The sequence below is a fragment of the Chelonia mydas genome, chromosome 9 (assembly GCF_015237465.2).
Source record: "Chelonia mydas isolate rCheMyd1 chromosome 9, rCheMyd1.pri.v2, whole genome shotgun sequence".
Taxonomy (NCBI): domain Eukaryota; kingdom Metazoa; phylum Chordata; order Testudines; family Cheloniidae; genus Chelonia; species Chelonia mydas.
The window spans coordinates 41,810,516-41,830,665 of NC_057855.1; the positions used below are offsets into that span (position 1 = coordinate 41,810,516).

Here is a 20,150-nt window from a genome sequence, read left to right on the forward strand (position 1 = left end):
TTTAATCACAGAATGATTCTGAGGTGAATCAAAGAATTTTGGCTCCTTAGTCCTCATTTATACCCTATGTTATAACTAAATAAAACAATTCGCAAGAGCAGGATGAAACAAAAGATAAATTTTCACCTGGGTAAAATGAAGGCCGTGGTGCTGTGAAAAGCTATAAAATCAGACCCCTCCACTCATACTAGCTATGCACAAGCATAAGTGACTGAACAAAATGCAAGGTTATGAAAAATCAAACTCGGAGGGAACAAGAAGAAAGGGTCAGTTACGCTTCGACATCGGACTTTTCTACATTAAGAACACTTGCAATGGTATTGTTAAATCAAGTTAATTATGCTAGCGCGAATCTCCAATTTAGAGAGGCTGCACAGGTGACAAATGGGGCTTAAACCAGTGAAGCTTAAATTGGTGGTATACGGAATTAAGTTACACTGATATAAACCCAAATTTACATTAGGGCAGCATGTTTACATTAAGCATTTGAACTGGTATAGATGCCCTCCTGTGAATTTCCTTAATATAGGCAAATCCTTAGACTCCCTCTAGCTTTTAGGGTGAGATCCTCACCCCATTCTGGCTTTTTTACACCAGGTAAAAGGGCTAGCCACTGCACAAAAAATTGGTGGTGTTTCCCCACCTCTCAGCAAAGATTTAAAGACAGATGCTGTAGCAATGTCTCATTACTAAGATTTAATTAGTTTTATAACATGAACTCCTGCACATTTATCACTTCAGTAATAGACAACTTACAGTATATACACTTCAATATATACAATTACAACTAAATAGCAATTGCCCAAAATACTGAACAAAATAAATTTTACAGTGCAGTATCTCGTGGGTTTTTAAAATAATTTTTATTCAATTACTAATTTGCAAACATTAAGTAATTCACAATGGATCTCTTGGTCATCCGTATGAATTAGTGAGTTTCCACTGTACTTTGATGTTTCTTTGTCTGTTGAATTTGATTTCTAATGCTAGGGGCTTGGGAAAAAGTGTGCTCAGTCTACTTGGCTACCCAAAAGTATGCTGCACAATGACTGTAATGACATAAGTAATGCAATACTTCCCATTTTTTTAAATGGTCCTTTATAAAGCAGTAGTGTCTTTATTTTCCATTATAAGGGTCTAAAAGTAAATTATCCTGCCTTGTGCCTGTCTCTAATACTTACTTGTTAGTACTATATATATTATCTGTTTAAACTTGAATGTTTTAGCATAATTATAAGCTAGCAAGTTTAAATCAAACATACACGCCCTTTCCACTTATGCTTTGAAAGCAATTACTTCCATCTCACAAGTAGGGCATACAAACTGCTAGCATGGAGCCACAGCTTTAGTTCTGTGACACATGGGGCTGGAAAAGCTTTGCAGACTGTCTCTAAAGTGAAGCCATGCTGGCCCACAATGTCACTGTACTGCTTCTCTCCACCCCATTTGTTGGATTCTCTTGTGTATGGAAGCGGTAAAACCAAAGTGAATTACGTGCTTTTTTGCTCTATGCTCCAGCTTCATTTCCACTATGACCATTCATACTCAACTCACCACTGATGATCCAGTCCTGAGAGGTGCCCAGTATACTCAGCACCTACTGAAGTGAGAGGGAACAACCTCACAGGTGGCACCCAGCACCTGACAGGATCTGACCCTTCCATTTGAAATGGAGCTCAGGCTATGGTGCAGGAAAGCATCTCTAGCCAGGACATGTGCTTAACTTTAAAGTAAATGGGATTAAAACATTAAGCACGTGCTAAAGTGCTGTCCTAAATAGGGATGATCTGAACTGTTTTCCTGAATCGGAGGCAGAATGCATGACTCTTCAATCAGGTTGATTCTCAAGTAGGAAGAAACACGTGGAAAAGACTGCTTTGCTAAGCACCTCACACATATTGTATGAAATCTTTCAACATCAAAACCAGTGTCAGAAATCTCTTGTCTTAATTAGCTCAATTACTAGGAAACACCATTGCTGCTGTTGAGAAGGCCAAAGGGAGGTTGAAATAGTTACTTATCTTTATTTTCCCACTTCTTGACCCACATTAATGTTTTCCTTGTTGTCAATTTCCATTGTTCAGAATACTTTTTTTATTTCTCTCAACATATACCAATAAAACCCAAGGAAATTTAACATTGGAATCAATGAAGAGAATGAGGGTTTGAGGAATGAAGAGAGGTAGTTGGTCAAAAGAAAAGATTGTATCCAAATAATACATAAAGGGATCAGAGCATAAATAACTATTTAAGGGTTCAAAAGATACAACTCTGACTGTGAAATAATAGAGAGTTGGTAGACAGGTAGAGGTACAGTTAGAACACAAGTGATAGCAAACAGAACTGAAAATATAACATGAGTAGAATGTAGTAGAACACAATGGCTCATCAGACCCTCAGCTGGTGTCAGACAGAAAACTCCACTGAACCCATTCAATGAATGGATAGATTTGTCTCAGAACTTTTGGTTATTTACCAGGCAGTGCTACGGGCAGAATTATGGTTGTTCAGGTTACTATAATTCTGCATTTACATTCTTGCTAATGTTTGTGGGGTATTATCTTAAGTGGACCCTGATTTTGAGGGCCAGATTCTCTCCTTCACCAAGATTTATAGTGGTGGAGAGAAGAGGGGAGAGCCACCAGAGATCTGACTATGGTGTCCTGATTCTCAAGGGGGCTATGCAAATACAGCAGGTGTGGAGATTATGTCAGAATGCTAACATGCAATTTTCATGTACTTTTGTTGGGGTTTCCCTGAGAACTTTTCCATTTGGTTCCCCAAGAGCTCAGCTTGACTCAGTAGTGGACTGTTAAACTGTATTATACTGTTCAGCCACTAGGTGACACTGTGTGAAAAATACCTTATTGGAACAAACCTCAGCCATACCTGGCAGAGCATTAAAGGATCATATAAGGAATACATCTGCTGTGTATAAGCAAGCTCTGTAGCCAGTCCCTATTTGGTACAGGAAAAGCACATGGTGTCATGAGAAAACAAAGAATAGAAATAGAAGGGAAACAGCAACAAAGGTTGCAAACAGAAGAAACAAAGCAACAAAGGCTGCAGGATCTCATCAACATGTCACTCTTCAATGCCCCAGCGAACTTCAGATTTGACAAAGCTTCACAGTGGATAGACAGGAATAATATTTTGTAAGATTTCACATTGCTTCTAAGCTCCACAAGAAAACTGACATTATACAGAGACCTTCTTTAATTTATGGTATGGGGAGGCAAGCAGAACATATCTTTAAATTCTTTGACTTTTACTGAAGACAGTCACAAAGGTGACTATGAAAGGGTTCTGGCTATGTTTAATGCATACTTCATATTACAGAGAAATGTGGTTTATGAAAGAGCATGTTTTCACCAAAGAATTCAAAAACCAGGGGGAAATGTTGATTGATTGATAAGAGCTTTGCATATGTTGGCTGAAAAGTGTATTGTCACCCTCAGTGCAGGTCCAACTGTGGTAGTAATCCCAATGTAGGTAAGGCCCTTGGGGTTGTGACATTTTAACCACTATGTTATCCTGACTTGCACTGAACAGCATAAGGTGACTTCAGTGATTAAAATGCTGATGGCCAGCGGAACTGCACTTGTACCCAAGGTGGGAAATTTCAGTGAAAAAAAAAGCTAGTTTAGACACAGCTCATGTTTAAGAAGCAGAGATGAACCTGAACCAGATCCCGAGCCGAACACCCAAGCACTTTGTGTATATGGCATGCATGTGTGATGCAGTTTATGGGATGTGTATCAGTTAGGTTCTATACTTACTGATATGGCAACCTGTACTAGTGTAATCAAAAGGACAAGACAATTCTTCACCCTGTGATCAAGGTCTTATGCCATGTTCAACTGTCATCAACATCCCTTCCTGATCAGACGGCAGATTGTGAAGTAGTGTGATGCCATCACTGGCATCTCTCCTTTCCTCGTTATGATTATTACTTTTTATTACAGTAATGCCAAGTGGCTCCAATCATGGTCAGGATCCCCTTATGCTTGATCCTGTTCAAATGTAAACTAAGGCAGTCTCTATCTAGCCCAAAGACCTTACAATCTAAAAATACGAGTGGGGTAGTTGGGGTATAATCAGATATCAACTTTAGTTCACAGATACAATTTTGTGTGGGTTAGGCATTCATTGCTTTTTGATGAAAAGTCTCTTATCATTCCTGATAATCTAAGGAAATATCTTTGTTACGTTTTCTTGTGTGGTTTGGACATTAAAATAGAAAGTCTCTCTCTCTTTTTTTTCCAGATTCTTCTCTCAAGGCTTGAACTCCACTTGGTCTGTCTTTAGTCTCCACCTCTAGTTTGTGGTCATTGTTGATGCTACATTGGGTGAAAGTCTGCCTTAGCTTTGTACCGTTTCATGGTAGTGAAGTAATCTGTTAGTGTGATACTTCTGTATGGGGTTCTGTAGCAGTCTAGGTTGTTGTTTTTCAATTGTTCATCCCAGCGATTCATACATTGGGTGTTTTAGGTATTAGCCTAGAGCAGCATTTTCAAAACCTCTGAAAGCTGAACCCCTTTAGGAAAATTACTTGCTGCAGGGGTCAGAAGGTTAGTGTTGCTGAATTCAAGGAGTGCTGATAAATAGGAGTGAATCAGGCTTTCAGTTGGATTTAATTTTTGATCCCTTAATGCATTACAGTGGAGGGTGTGTTAGCTGCATTGGGTGAGATGGCCCCAGGAGTTTAGTGGGATGATAGTGGGGTTTCTATGGGTTGAATAGGAGGAAATGTCACAGTTCTGCCCCTCCATTATTGCTGGAGTTTTGGGTACATGGAGTGTTTGTTTGCAGAACTCCAGATGTGAGATTTTGTTCCAAATGTTAAAACTGGCTTTTATGTTTGGGCCAGACTTCCCTCCCACATAGCGGAATGGGATAACTTGAATAACTTTAGCAGTAGTTTTACTGGAGGATTGTATCTATCTAGTGGTATCTCTATCACTGACAATTTTCAAATCAAGATTGGATGTTTTGGTAAAAGATGTGCTCTAGCAATTATTTTGCGGAAGTTCTATGGCCTATGTTATACAAGTCAGACTAGATGATCACAATGGTATCTTCTGGCCTTGGAATCTATGGTTTATTTATGGCACAGAAGGTTCAGAGAGCTTTTTCTTCAATCTGAATCTTCCTGATGCATTTATCTTGAGGCTCAGGTATGTATAATTTAGGTCATATTCCATTTCTATATCTCTGCAATAAGATTTTAGTGTTCAAGGGCATTTTTTTAAAAATATCATGGTTTGGGGGTCTTCAGGCTTCACCTGAGGCCCATGTACTCTAACAGGTGTAAGTTCCTGTCAAAATTATTGTATGTAAGTGATATGACCAGCTTATCAATATGCAGTATGCACTTTATCTCAAAGTAGTTTAGTGAGAATCCTGGGGTTGGAGAGTACTCCAAAAGGGTTGATACAGCAGGTTATTGATGTATGATAAGAGTCAACTGAGGTTAGATCTATGTTTTACTCCCCTTTCTTGCCTGAAGATTTTGGTTTGTATGTTGTTTATTTTTACTGTGCATTCATGGATTAGTACATGGGTTCAAATAAGTCAAATGTTTTCTCCCCAATTCCATTTTGTAGCAATCTAAAGGTAAGTCCTGGCTGCCAAATAAATTCAAAAGGTTTGTGGGATCTTTTTAAAAAAATCCATAAAGCACGATGCTGTCTTGCCCTGTGTTTTGTTTTTTATATGCTTGTTACCAAGAAACTATAAGGTAATGGTGTGGTTCACAGTTCATTTCTAAGACAGGAATCAAATTTTACTTTAATGGGTTACATTACTGCTGATCAGATAGTATATTATGGATATACTGAGGATGCTACAAAATAGTTTGCTGATGTTGCTACTAACCAGGACCACCCCAAAAGATGGAGGGGGGCAAAAGGGACAGTTTGCCCTGGGCTCTCCAACCCCTGTTGCCCCTGCTTCCCCTCCACCCCACGCCTCCCCTCTGTGTTTTTGCACTTTTTAAAAAAAAAAGGGTGGGTGGCTTCTGTTTCAGATTTTGCATCAAGCGCCCCCAAACCTCTGTGCAGCCTTGCTAACTCTGTCGCACCTGTAGCTGTTTGATTGGAGACTGTGTGTGTGTGGGGGGGGGAATGGTGTGTGGAGAACAGTGTGTGCTGTGGCTGGCAGGGGTAGGGGGGTGATGCTGTGGAGAACATGGTGCTGTGGCAGTGAGGAGGGAAATGGGAGCATGGGGGTGGTGCTGTGGGGGGCAGGGGGTCATGGGGGGAATGTGTACTGGGGGCACGGGCATGAGGGGGCAATGTGTGCTGGGAGACATGGGGGTGGTGCTGTGGCTGTGGGGGGTAAGAGGAAGTGCTGTGGCTGAGGAGGAAGTGTGTGCTGTGGCTGTGGCATGGGGGTGGTGCTGTGTGCTGTGGAGGGAATGGGTACAGTGTTGGAGAGCATGGGGGTGGTGCTGTGGCTATGGGGGGAATGGGTACAGTGTTGGGTTAGCGTGCGTTGGGGCTGGGGGGCATGGGAGTGGTGCTGTGGGGGTTAGTGTGTGTTGTGGCTGGCGGGTATGGGTGGTGCTGGGGGGGTTAGTGTGTGTTGGGGCCAGGGGGGCGGTGCTGGGGGGGTTAGTGTGTGTTGGGGATGGGGGGTGTGGGGGCAGTGCTGGGGGTTATGGGGGTGGTGCTGGGGGTGTAGGGGCAGTGCTGTGGGGGGGGGTTAGTGTGTGTTGGGGCCGGCAGGGGTGGGGACGGTGCTGTGGGGGGGGTTAGTGTGTGCTGGGGGTGGTGCTGTGGGGGGGTTAGTGTGTGTTGGGGCCGGGGCGGCGCTATGGGGAGGGTTAGTGTGTGTTGGGCCTGGGGGGGGCGTGGGGGCGGTGCTGGGGGGGGTTAGTGTGTGTTGTGGCTCACAGGTATGGGGTTGGTGCTGCAGGGATTAGTGTGTGTTGTGGCTGGGAGGTGTGGGGCGGTGCTGTGGGGGATTAGTGTATGCTGTGGCTGGGGGCGGTGCTGGGGGGGGTTAGTGTGTGTTGTGGCTCACAGGTATGGGGTTGGTGCTGCAGGGATTAGTGTGTGTTGTGGCTGGGAGGTGTGGGGCGGTGCTGTGGGGGATTAGTGTATGCTGTGGCTGGGGGTGGTGCTGGGGGGTTAGTGTGTGTTGGGGCTCGGGGTTATGCGGGTGGTGCTGGGGGGTTAGTGTGTGTTGGTGCTGGGGGGCGTAGGGGCGGTGCTGTGGGGTGGGTTAGTGTGTATTGGGGCCGAGGGGGGCGAGGGCGGTGCTGTGGGGTGGGTTAGTGTGTGTTGGGGCGGGTTAGTGTGTGTTGGGGCCGAGGGGGCGAGGGCGGTGCTGTGGGGTGGGTTAGTGTGTGTTGGGGCCGAGGGGGGCGAGGGCGGTGCTGTGGGGTGGGTTAGTGTGTGTTGGGGCCGAGGGGGGCTAAGGCGGTGCTGTGGGGTGGGTTAGTGTGTGTTGGGGCCGAGGGGGGCGAGGGCGGTGCTGTGGGGTGGGGTAGTGTGTGTTGGGGCCGAGGGGGGTGAGGGCGGTGCTGTGGGGTGGGGTAGTGTGTGTTGGGGCCGAGGGGGGTGAGGGCGGTGCTGTGGGGGGGGTAGTGTGTGTTGGGGCCGAGCGGGGTGAGGGCGGTGCTGTGGGAGGGGGTAGTGTGTGTTGGGGCCGAGGGGGTGTGGGGGGGTGCTGTGGGAGGGGGTAGTGTGTGTTGGGGCCAAGGGGGTGGGGGGTGCTGGGGGGGCGGTTAGTGTGTGTTGGGGCAAGGGTGTGTGGGGGCGGTGCTGGGGGGGCGGTTAGTGTGTGTTGGGGCGAGGGTGTGTGGGGGCGGTGCTATGGGGGGGTTAGTGTGTGTTGGGGCCGGGGGGCGTGGGGGGGTGCTGGGGGGGCGGTTAGTGTGTGTTGGGGCTGGAGGGCATGGGGGGTGCTGGGGGGGGCGGTTAGTGTGTGTTGGGGCGAGGGTGTGTGGGGGCGGTGCTATGGGGGGTTAGTGTGTGGGGCTGGGGGGGCGTGGGGGCGGTGCTGTGGGGGGGTTAGTGTGTGTTGGGGCTGGGGGGGCATGGGGGCGGTGCACTGGGGGGGGTTAGTGTGTGTTGGGGCTGGGGAGGCGTGGGGGCGGTGCTGTGGGGGGGTTAGTGTGTGTTGGGCTGGGGGGGCGTGGGGGCGGTGCTGTGGGGGGGGTTAGTGTGTGTTGGGGCCAGGGGGCGTCGGGGCGGTGCGGGGTTAGTGTGTGTTGGGCCTGGGGGGGCGTGGGGGCAGTGCAGAGGGGAGGCTAGTGTATGTTGGGGCTGGGGGCGGTGCTGTGGGGGTTAGTGTGTGTTGGGCCTGGGGGGGTGGGGGCAGTGCTGTGGGGGGGGTTTAGTGTGTGTTGGGCCTGGGGGGGCGTGGGGGCTGTGCTGGGGGGGGTTAATGTGTGTTGGGGGCATGGGAGCGGTGCTGGGGGGGTTAGTGTGGCGAGGGTATGTGGGGGCAGTGTGGGGGGGGGTTAGTGTGTGGTGGGGTCGGGGGGCGTGGGGACAGTGCTGGGGGGGGGTTAGTGTGTGGTGGGCCTGGGGGCGGTGCTGGAGGGGGGGTTAGTGTGTGGTGGGGCCGGGGGGCGTGGGGGCGGTGCTGTGGTGGGGCCGGGGGGGGTTAGTGTGTGGTGGGGCCGGGGGGCGTGGGGGCAGTGCTGGGGGGGGGGTTAGTGTGTGGTGGGCCTGGGGGCGGTGCTGGAGGGGGGGTTAGTGTGTGGTGGGGCCGGGGGGCGTGGGGGCGGTGCTGGGGGGATAGTGAGTCTCCTGTGCCTAAGGAAATTCGCGGGGGGGGAGCGGGTCCAAGGGTCGCTCTGGGCGAGGGGAGGCGAGCCGGGCAGGGCCGCTCCCAGCTGGGCTGGCGGGGCCCGTTCCGGTAGCCGCGGGCCGGGGCGAGCAGCAGAGCAGCCGCGGGGCGGGGAAGCTGGGAGCGGCCGCAGGAGCCCAGCCGGCGGTGGCGGCGCTCATCCCGCCGCGCCGCCGGGGGCAGCAGAGCGGCCGAGGCGGGGAGCTGGGCGCAGGCCGCCGCCGCCGCAGCTGCAGGGCGGGGAAGGGCCGCTGCGCAGCGCAGCACCGCGGGGCGAGCGAGAGACCGTCAGGCAGCGCCTCGCGTCGTGCGCCTCCTCCAGAGCCGCCAGGGTGGGAGCGGGCAGAGCCGGAGACGCTACCGACCCGCCGCCCGGCCGCGGACCCGACACCGAGAGGAGGGAAGCAGCTGCCGCCAGGCCCCGTCCGCGCAGCCGAGCGAAGGTACCGACACGCCGCCACCGCCTCTAGCTCCTCCGCCCCGGCTGGGCTCTGCCGCCGAGCGCGGGCCCGGGCCGGGAGAGGCGGCGGATTGGGGCTGTTGGAGGCCCTGAGGGAAGGAGTGTCTGGCGCCTCTCCCCCACCCCTTAGGCCCCGCGGAGCGGGGAGGCTGGTGCGGAGCCCTCCCCGGCTTAGGCCCCGCGGGGTTGGGGAAAGGGGGAGGCTCCTGTCGAGCTCTGCTCCTCCCCACCCTAGGCCCCGTGGTGGGGCGAGGGGGAGGCTGGTGTGAAGGTCTCTGTGGTCTTTTCCTTCCTGAGTATCTGAGTGAGGAACTTCCCCTGTGGGCAGAGCCAGGTGATTTGGGCACGGGCTCTCCTCTCTCCTCTGTAGGGGCAGGCCCAGTGAGCCAGTTCCGTGTCTTCAGTTTGAGGACAAAAACCGGGGGGAGGGTCTCCATGCCTCACTAGCTGCTGCTGTCTTGGCTTGATGTTGACACGCATTGTTTCCTCTTCAGATCTGGGGTTTGAACAAACTTCCTGTTACAAAACCAGTGGAGACAAAAATCTGCTTGTCAGTGTCTTGTGAGAAAATGATCTGTCTTAATGAGGCCAGGATATGCTTCACGTTTTTAGCTGCGGAGTATGAATTAATTAGGAGTATGAATTCTTGTCGAAATGAAGAGAAATTAGTGGTCTTGTTAGTGAGTTGATCTCCCAGCGCAGTAATGATGAGGAAAAAGAATAGCATAAGTGACTTTCACCTTTGCAAAAGTGCACCACACGGAGGCCCAGAGTAGGCCAATATACAAAAGATAAATGAGGCCTTTCAGTAGTTGGGCTGTTCTAATATGTACAGCTAACAAGCTCAGTGCCTTTTTTTTTTTTAGTTGCTTTGTACTGAAATAGTAAATAGTGAGGCTGAGCTCGGGAATGCTGCAAGGGCAGGTGATAGGAAGGGGCAAAGCCCCCTTGCATCTTGACACATTCGGTAAAATTTTTTCCCTGGTCTGATAGGACTGTTTGCTCCTTCCTGCTTGTGAAACTCTTAGTTGACTTCTTGGACACTGAGAAAGTAAATGAAAAATTAAGTGCCATGAAATGACAGTAGCTGCTTTCAACTACCTGAGAGGTGGTTCCAGAGAAGATGGTTCTAGACTATTCTCAGTGGTAGAATAGGACAGGACAAGGAGTAACGGTCTCAAGTTGCAGTGGGGGAGGTTTAGGTTGGATATTAGGAAAAACTTTCACTAGGAGGGTGGTGAAACACTGGAATGCGTTACCTAGGGAGGTGGTAGAATCTCCTTCCTTAGAAGTTTTTAAGGTCAGGCTTGACAAAGCCCTGGCTGGGATGATTTAATTGGGGATTGGTGCTGCTTTGAGCAGAGGGTTGGACTAGATGACCTCCTGAGGTCCCTTCCAACCCTGATATTCTATGATTCCTTGACAGCAAATTTCCATTAACAGTTTCAGTCAATACATTTAATTCTTACTTGCTTGTTTTATCACTTTGTAGTTGTATATCACTGTTGTATGCTGCAGAATTGCTGTTTTGGCTAGCCTGCAAAGCTGATATTATTCAGTAAAATTTAGGGAAATATGTGGTAATTTTTTTTTTAAGAGTTCATCCTCAAGTTGAATCCATGATTGAGGCTGATAATCACCTTTGCTTAGAATGCTCAGTCCCTTTCAAATTAACAGATTTGAATCTAGGACATTTCATTACAAATTTGTTTTAGATTTTAGCAGTCGTTAATGAGAGATTTTTAGCTTTTACTGGTGATATAGCTCTGTGTAAATCTTGAATTGCTTTGTATGTGTGGATTGGTTTTAGGCCTATTCTGAAGAGGATGAATGGGCACTAATGTTGTTTATATTTAATTTGTATAGTGCCTTTCATCCTGAAGGTTCCCCAAATGCTTTACAAACTTAACAAATTGATATACAAACTGTAACAGGGACCACTTCATCCATCACTGAAATGGAGCCACTTCTGGGATGTAAAACGGCTACTGTTTAACAACGCACAGCAACACTGCACAGCATTTTAGGATGGAACTGAAGAAGAATACTGTTTCCAAATGAAACCCCAGGGAGAATTTTAGGTAGGCAAACTAATTACCTAAGTTAGAATTTGGTTAGGACACCACAGTATTCATTTCTACTTCAGTTACATGCTTTTTTATATTTATTTATATCTTTATATTACAGGAGACTTTTGTGTGTGTGTGTGTGTGTGTGTGTATATATATATGTGTATATGTATAAAAATATTCCGATGTGACACAGTTTCCAGCACTAGGTCCTGATCCTATATAGTCGTAGTAGGATTCTATGCAGGAATAACTCTGGGTGTGAGAGTAACTTGGCAGGACTGAGCCTTTACTTTGCAAAGGGCTCCCCTAAAATCTAATGTGACCTAACATTTTTGTGAAAGGGAATTTTTTTCTCTAGTTTTGTCTAAGGGTACGTTTTGCCTTTTTTAACTAATTTTTATTTCTATGAAAAAATGGTAACCTACTTGCAAATTTATTTAAAACCTGTATTTTACCTTAAGAAAATGACATGAATTAATTAGCACAGCCAGTGTAAGGGAAAAGATTAAACTGTGACTTGGCCACTTTTCAATTTCCTTAAGGCAAGAGACATATCTTTTAAAAAATAATTACGTAAATGTGGATCTAAAAAGGAACTATTCCATTTACAACAAAATATGTGAAAATTATTAATATTTTTATTTGTCAAAAACTCCAGTGTAGGGTCCTATGTTTCCCTTACAGCAGTTTAGGGTATCATCAGGAAATGCATCTCTTTATAGCGTTTAGGTGTTTATGAGGTCCTAAACTGTTACAGAGGAAATGCAATATTCTGAGCTATTCACAGCCAAAAATATTCTTGAGTTCACTTTTAAATACAGAGAGTTTCTCATTTAACAGATGGGATCAAAACAATGTATATTTTCATTATAATACATAGTGATGCGTATTTATGCATGGCTTTTCTAGTTAAAGGGGTTAAACAAAATAATATTGTATAAATTAGAATAAGCAAAATAGTTATTCGTATCAGAAGTACCATTTGACAGTTTATTCAGTCTTCCTGTGTAATGGTACAAAACTTTTATCTTTAAAAATAAAAATCACAAAAAGATGTCCCACAGCCCTACTTGAGCTTGTAAGATTGTCTGTCATTGACTTGCTATTGTAAGAGAATTGTTTGTTACATTTAGTTCAGCAATAGTCTTGTGACATGAGAAGTAATTGAGCCTGTCAGCCAGCACATAGTTGTTTTAAGATTTTTGTGAATTATACTGTAATCTTGTTGGTTGCATTATGATAGTTTAGGATTTCTCTCATAGAAGATAAGTACCCCAGCATAAGATGAGATTGTATTTTATCTTAAATTTCTGGTAACATTATAAACTAGGCACAGACAACAGTGTATTCCAATGGGGTGTAAATATGTCAAGAAAACTCCACCTCTTGGAATTCCATGATTGCTATTGTAAAATGTTTATTCAGGAGGGGAATGACGCTGATCTTTCACATTGTCATAAAAGTTATTCTGTAGCTTCTCATTAGGTAACTGGTGCTAGTCAAACTAGACCTTAGTTTTATGGTGCTGTGTATTGTGCACTGTCTGTTTGGTTCTTCAAGTTCTTTTTGAAGGGCTAGAATTACTAGGCTGTAACCCCTCCCCACAGTTCATTTTGGATCATGAGAGTTTTTGGGGGTGGGGGAGGAGAAAGAGATGACTATTTATGTATAATAGAATTAGATGCAGAGCTGAATAACTTATGTTTTAAACATATTGAGAGCTTACAGCTAAACTTTTATTTAGGATCCTCTCTTTAAAACTTAGTAATCACTACAGTACACTTCTGGGTTTCATAAATTGTAGGTAAATTAAGAGAATTTTCTGCCATAAGTAGAATTCTGGTAATGACATTTTAATGTGATTAAGGTTAAAAGAGTGACTATTGAGAACACATTGTGATTGAACATATTTATTCTGAGGGTCTTTTCCAAGACTTCTCTGCTGTTTCTACAAACAAAAATAAGGTTTTATCATTGTCTGCACTACAACATTTATAGTAATAGTTGTAGAGAAGCCAATAACATTGTCAGCTGTGCTCAGATTCCAGAACTTTTATTTTGCATGGTATATGTACAAAGGAGAATCACATCTTGACTTTCAAATATAGAGTAGTTTAAAAAAAAATCTTGCAAATGTCTATAAGGAAATTGCAGAATGAATATGGACCATGTGATGTCATGTTTAATCACACTTCTCAGTAATTTACATTTTAATACCAGATATAATGGCAATCCTGACTACGGGATTTGCTATCCAGGAGTGAAAGCTTGGTTTGATTTTAGTGTGGGTGTCCTTTGTATCTAACTTGAATCCATAAAAACCCCTAATTTTCCCCTGCTGTATTATCTTCCACCATACATTGCTGTGGCTAAAACATATCTATGCATGCAAAGCTTGATATTTTTCTTAGATGCTCCAGAGCATGCACTATTTGAGTAAGAGAATTATTTTTGCAAATTACCTATTTGGTTAGGCACCTAACTCTCTGTGCACAATATTATGAATTTTTCTTTACATGTTTTAATTGCCCCCACTCTCTCTTCAAACCTCATAGTAACACTTACGTTGTACCTGTTGCATAGTAAGAGTTGTCTGTATGTTAATGAAACTAAGTTCTACTCTAATAGGAAGAAGGAGAGCACAATAAGAAACACACCAAAAATAAAGGTGAGTAGGGTGAAGCAGTATTGGCTTGCCTTAACAACCTTGGCCAATAGTTTAAAAAATGGGTGCTTAAAGTTAGCTTGCTAAATCTGTAGTTAGATACCTAAATAAATGGCCCAAATTTAAAAAGTTACTGAGAATCCAGTAACTTAAATTGGAGTAATTTGAGTTGGGTCCCTTTGTGTCTAAACAAATTTGCACTCGTTATATTACCTCATAATGAAATAACGTATTAACTTTTCACTTACTCAAATACCTTCTATAAAGAGATGAATTTAGGAATGAACCAAACAGGAAGCAGATACACATTCAGTGTGTACAGGAATAACCATGTTTATTCCTCAGAAATGATTGTGACTTTTTTTTAAAGAAACATCAATTCAGGAAGTAAGTTTCTTATTTTAAATAACTACTTTAACCTTCATTCAGACTCCACAGTTTTGAGTGTTTTAGCTAGTACCCTATGTGTTCACAGAGCATTATAAAAGTGTCCTGAGCTATAGGTTTTAAACATGTAAAAAAGTGTGTGTTTTTTGGATATAATTCAAACTTAGTTCCCTCTTGAAAACCTGTAAAAAGGGGAATGACAGTTTTTGGGGGGAAATACCTAACACTAGCTCACCTGTTCATGTAATGGTAACGTTATAATGCTTCCAATAAAATGTCGGCTTTGATGGTGAGTTATTTTTAAAAGCACATTGTGTTATGCTGTTTCCCCCCCCATAAAAGTCTCTGCTGAAAAGTTTAATTTAGCATTTTTAGCTGTTTCAGAAAACTGAAAAGTTATAATTGATGCAAAGATATTTAAACATATCAGTTGAGAGCAGTGGAACTCTGGGAACACAGTAGTAAGATATTTTTCTAAGTGTAAAAAAACTACCTTTTTTGGCTAGATTGAATTCTTAAAATTAATCTTAAAATGTTTTTGAGTGCATATTTTTCTTTACATGTTCTGTACACAAATTACTCCATATGTGAAATAAAGTGTAACTTTAGTGCTTTTGGTTACCGCCCTGTTGTATATCACTTTTTATCAGCATTGCTTACAAATATTACAGTAGTTCATTTTGTTACTAAAGGAAGTGTGACTAGTAGTTTGTTAGTTAACTAATGGAAAAACAGATTTCAAACTCTTAATAAAGGAGCGCAGTTAGGAAAGAGTAGAACGGAGACTCAGTAAAGGGCTTAAAATGTCTACTTTACCGGTGTGTTGAGAGGATGAATATTTGTGGGGGAATAATACATTTATTTCCATACAAGTTCATCCAGTTTCACATCTTCACAGATTTGTTTAATGGGCAGAAATGTAATTCTCTATTGATACCTATATTAAGGCAAATTATCAAAAGTGATAATTATGAAGATAAATATTCTTGGAAATGTAGAGCATGAAATCTCCAGTTGCCGTTGGTGAGTAGAAATCTTTCTCTGGCTAGTCGTGGGGCCTACACAATCAATTTAAATCTAACAAAATACATTTCTGCAGAACTTGTTTACACTTTTCAAAAGAAAAAAGTATTTTAGTCTTTATAACTATGGAGAACCTTTCAAATATAAAAGGATACTTTTCTGTTTTCCTGAGTCTTCAGTCATCTTCAGTATAGCTTTTTTCTTTACTAATTTGATCCAATAGCTCACCTGAGAATGCTTGCTACTTTCTATTGGTGAATGGATTTTTCAAGCCTTGGTCCTCCGGCTAGTAGGTTCTTTCTAGTATTCGTGTTTGGAAGTGCAGAGGAGACACAAAAATCCCCTCCCTCCCACTCACCATCCCCCCGCCAAAACCCCCTGAAATGGAACTATTAGTAAGATTTCATACAGTGATTATTATGCAGATATGAGTGCTGACAATACTTCAGTACATCCTGCTACGATGGAATCTCTGACTGTAGATGTGACTAAGCAGTTTCTATGTAGTTGATGCTGCAATTGTATATAGGAACTAAAATGCAATGACATAATCCGATGAAAACAACATGCACCCCTCCACATACTAGTTCTTTCCTTTTAAAGGAAGGTGTCAAAGCCTACAGTAAGGAAAAGCTTATAACCTGTTACAGCTTATAAAATATACCTGTATTTAATATCTGTGCCGTATGGAATATCATCTTTAATAAAATATGCTTCACTTACAGAATATAATTCAGATTTGTTTCCAAAATGTGGATGATTTTCTTTCTCTCTCAAGCAGAGATGACCCATGTCTTTTGATAGTGTGTGTGGGGGGTGGGGCAGGGCAGAGTGAGGGCAGCCAGCTTCAGCAGTGTTACTGAGCATGCTCAGTACAAGCCAAGCAGCGAATCTGGGGCGGGGTGGAGCACGTGACCCTGCATTTCGCCCCACACCACAGGCATCGCCTCTGCTTTTAAGTAAGGAATTAACATTGTCTTAAACTGAGTACAACACAAACTGGCACTGAGAAGCTTTTCAACACACCATACGAGTGAATTGCACTCTGAACCTGCAACACCTGCCATTCCAGTCCTAAACTTTTCTTGAGCAAAGCTTGGCAATAATTCAGAATTGTTTATGGGGAACTATAGGTAATATCCATAGGGGATATGATCAAGACTAACACATTTCGTACTTGACACACACAGATGCATTAAAATAACATTAAGGATGCCAAGGCAAGCACTCAGAAGTTAGCAAATGGCAAAAGTGGTGTTGCCTGTACAGTCTTAATTCAACCCCCCTTGTGCTTATTCAGCCTGAAACAGTCTCTAGTGAAAACAAAGTCTTACAGCTAACCTTCACTATAATATAATAAAACTTGGTTTCCAGTGTTGAAAATTGCCTATCCAATAATTGCAATAGCAGATTTCAAATGACGTGATAGAACAGAAGACGTTTGGAGATGCAGCTAACAAAAATGCTGCTAGTTTTTCATGTTGATCTGTCTGGAACGTTGAAGCTGATCAAAATATCTTTCTGTGGTAGGGTGGTTGTTGGAAATGAAGGCTGAGATTAATATTTTAGATTGAAGGTTTGTAGATTAGGTAGTGGATGTAACTTTCTGGTTCTGTCAATTCTCCTCAGTTTTGCGAGCGTTCAAATAAGGTGTAAGATTCCTCTAAACTTGCACTTTCATGTGGCATTCCACATGTGCTGCCTCACCTTAGCAAGAGCGTCATGCAAAATCCTCATTAGTGCAATATTGTCTCTGCTCTTACCCAAGCTTATTTTTAGTGGCAGAAACAGAATGAAATTTACAGTCAAACAAGAAATTGGTGGACCAAACTGAAATTAAAGCTCCATGGTTCTGTTTCCTGATGATTTTTAAATGCATAGACACCTTTCTAAATGTATAGGCAATACATGTCTGTCTTACATTTAGTCCTAACTATTTAGATAACTTGTCCTATCACACAATTATCTGCAAGTTCCATTCTAAACAAGACATGTTTAATAAAACTAATGGCTACCATTGTATTTAACTATCTTCCTTTTCATGAGTTACCTTTTCCTCAAATTACAATGGAAACTGTCAGTCAGATATGGAATTTCTTTTATAACTGTAGGAAGAATAAACTATTAATTGCATACTACGTAAGTATTTGCATAGATACAATTCCATCATGAAATCTGTAAGAAGAATAGAATAAGGCTTGTGAAATTCTTTAAAAATGGGTTTTGAGAAGAGATTTCTAGAATGTATTTTGAGGCATACTGTGCAAATTGTCAGATGAAAGCTCTTTTAGTGACTTGAGAGAACTGAGGTAAGCCTTCAGGGACAGAGATGGTGGCGAGTGAAGAATGATAGCGATTGTTGGACTCAAGATCCTAAATTTGTACCTTTCAAACACAGGACTGATCTATCGCTCCTACTGACCTAAAACTTGAAGTACCTTCTTAAAAATATGATAGAACTTTGTAAACAGCTGTTGCTCTAAAAATTATTCAGATTTATAGTCTCTTAGAAAAGCACTACATTGAAACATCAATATCCACTATTGTAGAGTTGTGGTAAGAGCTGCCCAGGGAGCCCGGGCTGCTGTGAGGAGTCCTGGAGCCTCCACCTGCCCAGTGCAGGGTGCCCTGGGAGTGGCAGGAACACGGACTGAGGGCTGCTGTCCAGCACCACACCCCCTGCCCAGGGCAGTTGGAGGGTCCAGGGCTCCGGACAGCGGCCTGGGCTCGCTGGGCAGCTCTTGTAACAGCCTAGGATGACCATATGTCCCGTTTTTAAGCCCTTCCCTGGATGTCCCAACTTTTTTGGCAAACTGGGAATTTATACCATTTGCTCTTGCCAATGGATCATCAGTTGGCAAGAGCTAACAGGACTAAAGGCCAGTTTTGCCAAAAAGGGGCTTGGAGGGGCAAGTGGTGGGGCTTGGGCCAGCCCTGCCCCACGCAGCGCAGGAGCAGGGTGGGAGGACCTTGTGGGAAGAGAGCAGCCAGGGTGGCAGGCCTCAGGGACAGAGTTCCAGCACTCCTGCAAGGGCCCCCAAATTGGCCGCGGTCCCTGTCTGTTAATCTGCCACTGCTAATTTCTTGTCTCTGATGCAGGTCATATCTACACTGCGAATTTGCCAGCATGCCTATGTCAGTCAGGCATATGATAGATGTGATTTGTTACTGAGATAGCTGTGCCGGCAAAAGCCCTTAGTAGTTGCCATTATACTGGCAAAGTGCAGTTACTGGTATAGCTATACCAGCAAAGCGCTCCACTAGTGGCATAGTACTGACTTGGCCATAGAGAGGGAAGCTGAATGCCTCTTACCATACTGTAGATTGTGGTATTGTTGAAGCATCCATGGCTGTGGCTCCAAGAAAGCTCCTTGCTCCAGGGGACTGACAAGCTTTCTAAAAAGGCACTGGTGATAGTTCTCATATCAGTAAAAGCAATATAATCTCCTTACTCCCCCAAACAAAGCCAAAGCTAATGCAAAAAAAAGTTAACTAATTACATTGCAGATATGTAATACTCTCTACTTCTTTTCCTTTTTGAATGTTGATGTTAAATAAATCATCTCGTTAGAGGGAGACCATTAGGCTTTAAAAAATGAGTTAATAGTTTTTCTATATCTGTCCCAGTCCCCCAACTTTTGTTGTTTCACACCATTTTCCTGCTTTAATATTTTTCTCTTCTGTGTAGCTGAGTAAAAGCTCCATGCAAAATGGGGAAAACTTTCTTAATACACAGTACTGACTGATGGGATTTACAAACCCCCACGCTGAGGCTGAGGCAGGGGAAGGGCTGGAGCAGTACTGGGCTTGGAAAGCCTGCCTGTTGGATAATGCCAACTATGCACCGGTGGAGAAGATCCGTGTAAAGCGTGCTTCAACAGCACCAGACAATGGAAGAAGGAGAGAGGGCATTTCCTGGAGGAGCACCATTCTTCAGCAACAGGTGAAGAAGCTTCTACCAAGGGGATCCAGCTATGAGTCCCATTCCCCCCCCCCCCATATCCCAAGATGCTCCCCAAGAGGCAGGGAGGACCACAGGCAAGGGGCACAAGAGGGCTGCAGGCATTGGCCCTAGACTTGGAGTTTTGAAGTAAATACTTTGTCAGCTACAACCACATCCCAAACTGAGATGCAGTGTCTGGTAGGAAGTGGCTTGGAGAAGGAGAGCAAGCAAGCTGCTGCATTTTCAGGGCCCTGGGCTGGAACCTGGTAGAGAGAGAACACCAGGGTCCCCTTACCTGGCCCAGAACTATGACTCCTGGCGCCCAGGAGAGTAGATCTAGGGGTTACCGGCAAAGAGGACATTCCAGCAGGACCTCATCTAGAAGACTGGGACACCCTGAACTGATAGAAAGACTGAAGTTGAAGGCCCAGACCTGTAGGCCTACTGACCAACCAAACGACCCCACTACACTGATCAAATGCATAAGTAACAAACTGAAAAAATAGAAGCTTTCTCTAAATCTTTTACTTCTAGTAGTGCTTTTACAAGTGCTACTTGTAAAAACTGCTAACTCTCTTTTAATGTTATAACATTGAAAAAATTCTATTTTCCCAAGAGCTTCAACAAAAAGGTAAAAGATTCCCCCCCCCCCCCCCATTATGTTTAGTATACCTACCCAGAGAAGCCTGTGGGTGCAAACTCAATTTAAATGTTTGGGGGGGGGGGGGCGGGGAAACATTTAGTAGGCAGGATTCTGAATAATTTCTAATATCTAAAGTAGGATGTAATTCATTCGGT

General features: G+C 44.3%; 1 protein-coding gene across 6 annotated transcripts in view; it reads left to right on the top strand.

The window, feature by feature from the left end:
• The first annotated feature begins 8,991 nt into the window (after window positions 1-8,991).
• Window positions 8,992-20,150, top strand: part of CAB39 (calcium binding protein 39) — a 67,717-nt gene continuing 56,558 nt past the window's right edge. For 2 of the 6 annotated variants that reach the window (XM_043522749.1, XM_043522750.1), the window contains exons 1-4: window positions 8,995-9,245; window positions 11,197-11,343; window positions 13,963-14,002; window positions 19,098-19,352. The gene's annotated coding sequence lies outside the window, so the exon portion shown is untranslated. Of the gene's footprint in view, window positions 9,246-11,196; window positions 11,344-13,962; window positions 14,003-19,097; window positions 19,353-20,150 lie in introns of those variants that run through there. The other 4 variants (XM_043522751.1, XM_007062464.3, XM_027824906.3 and 1 more) reach the window with 4 other exon arrangements.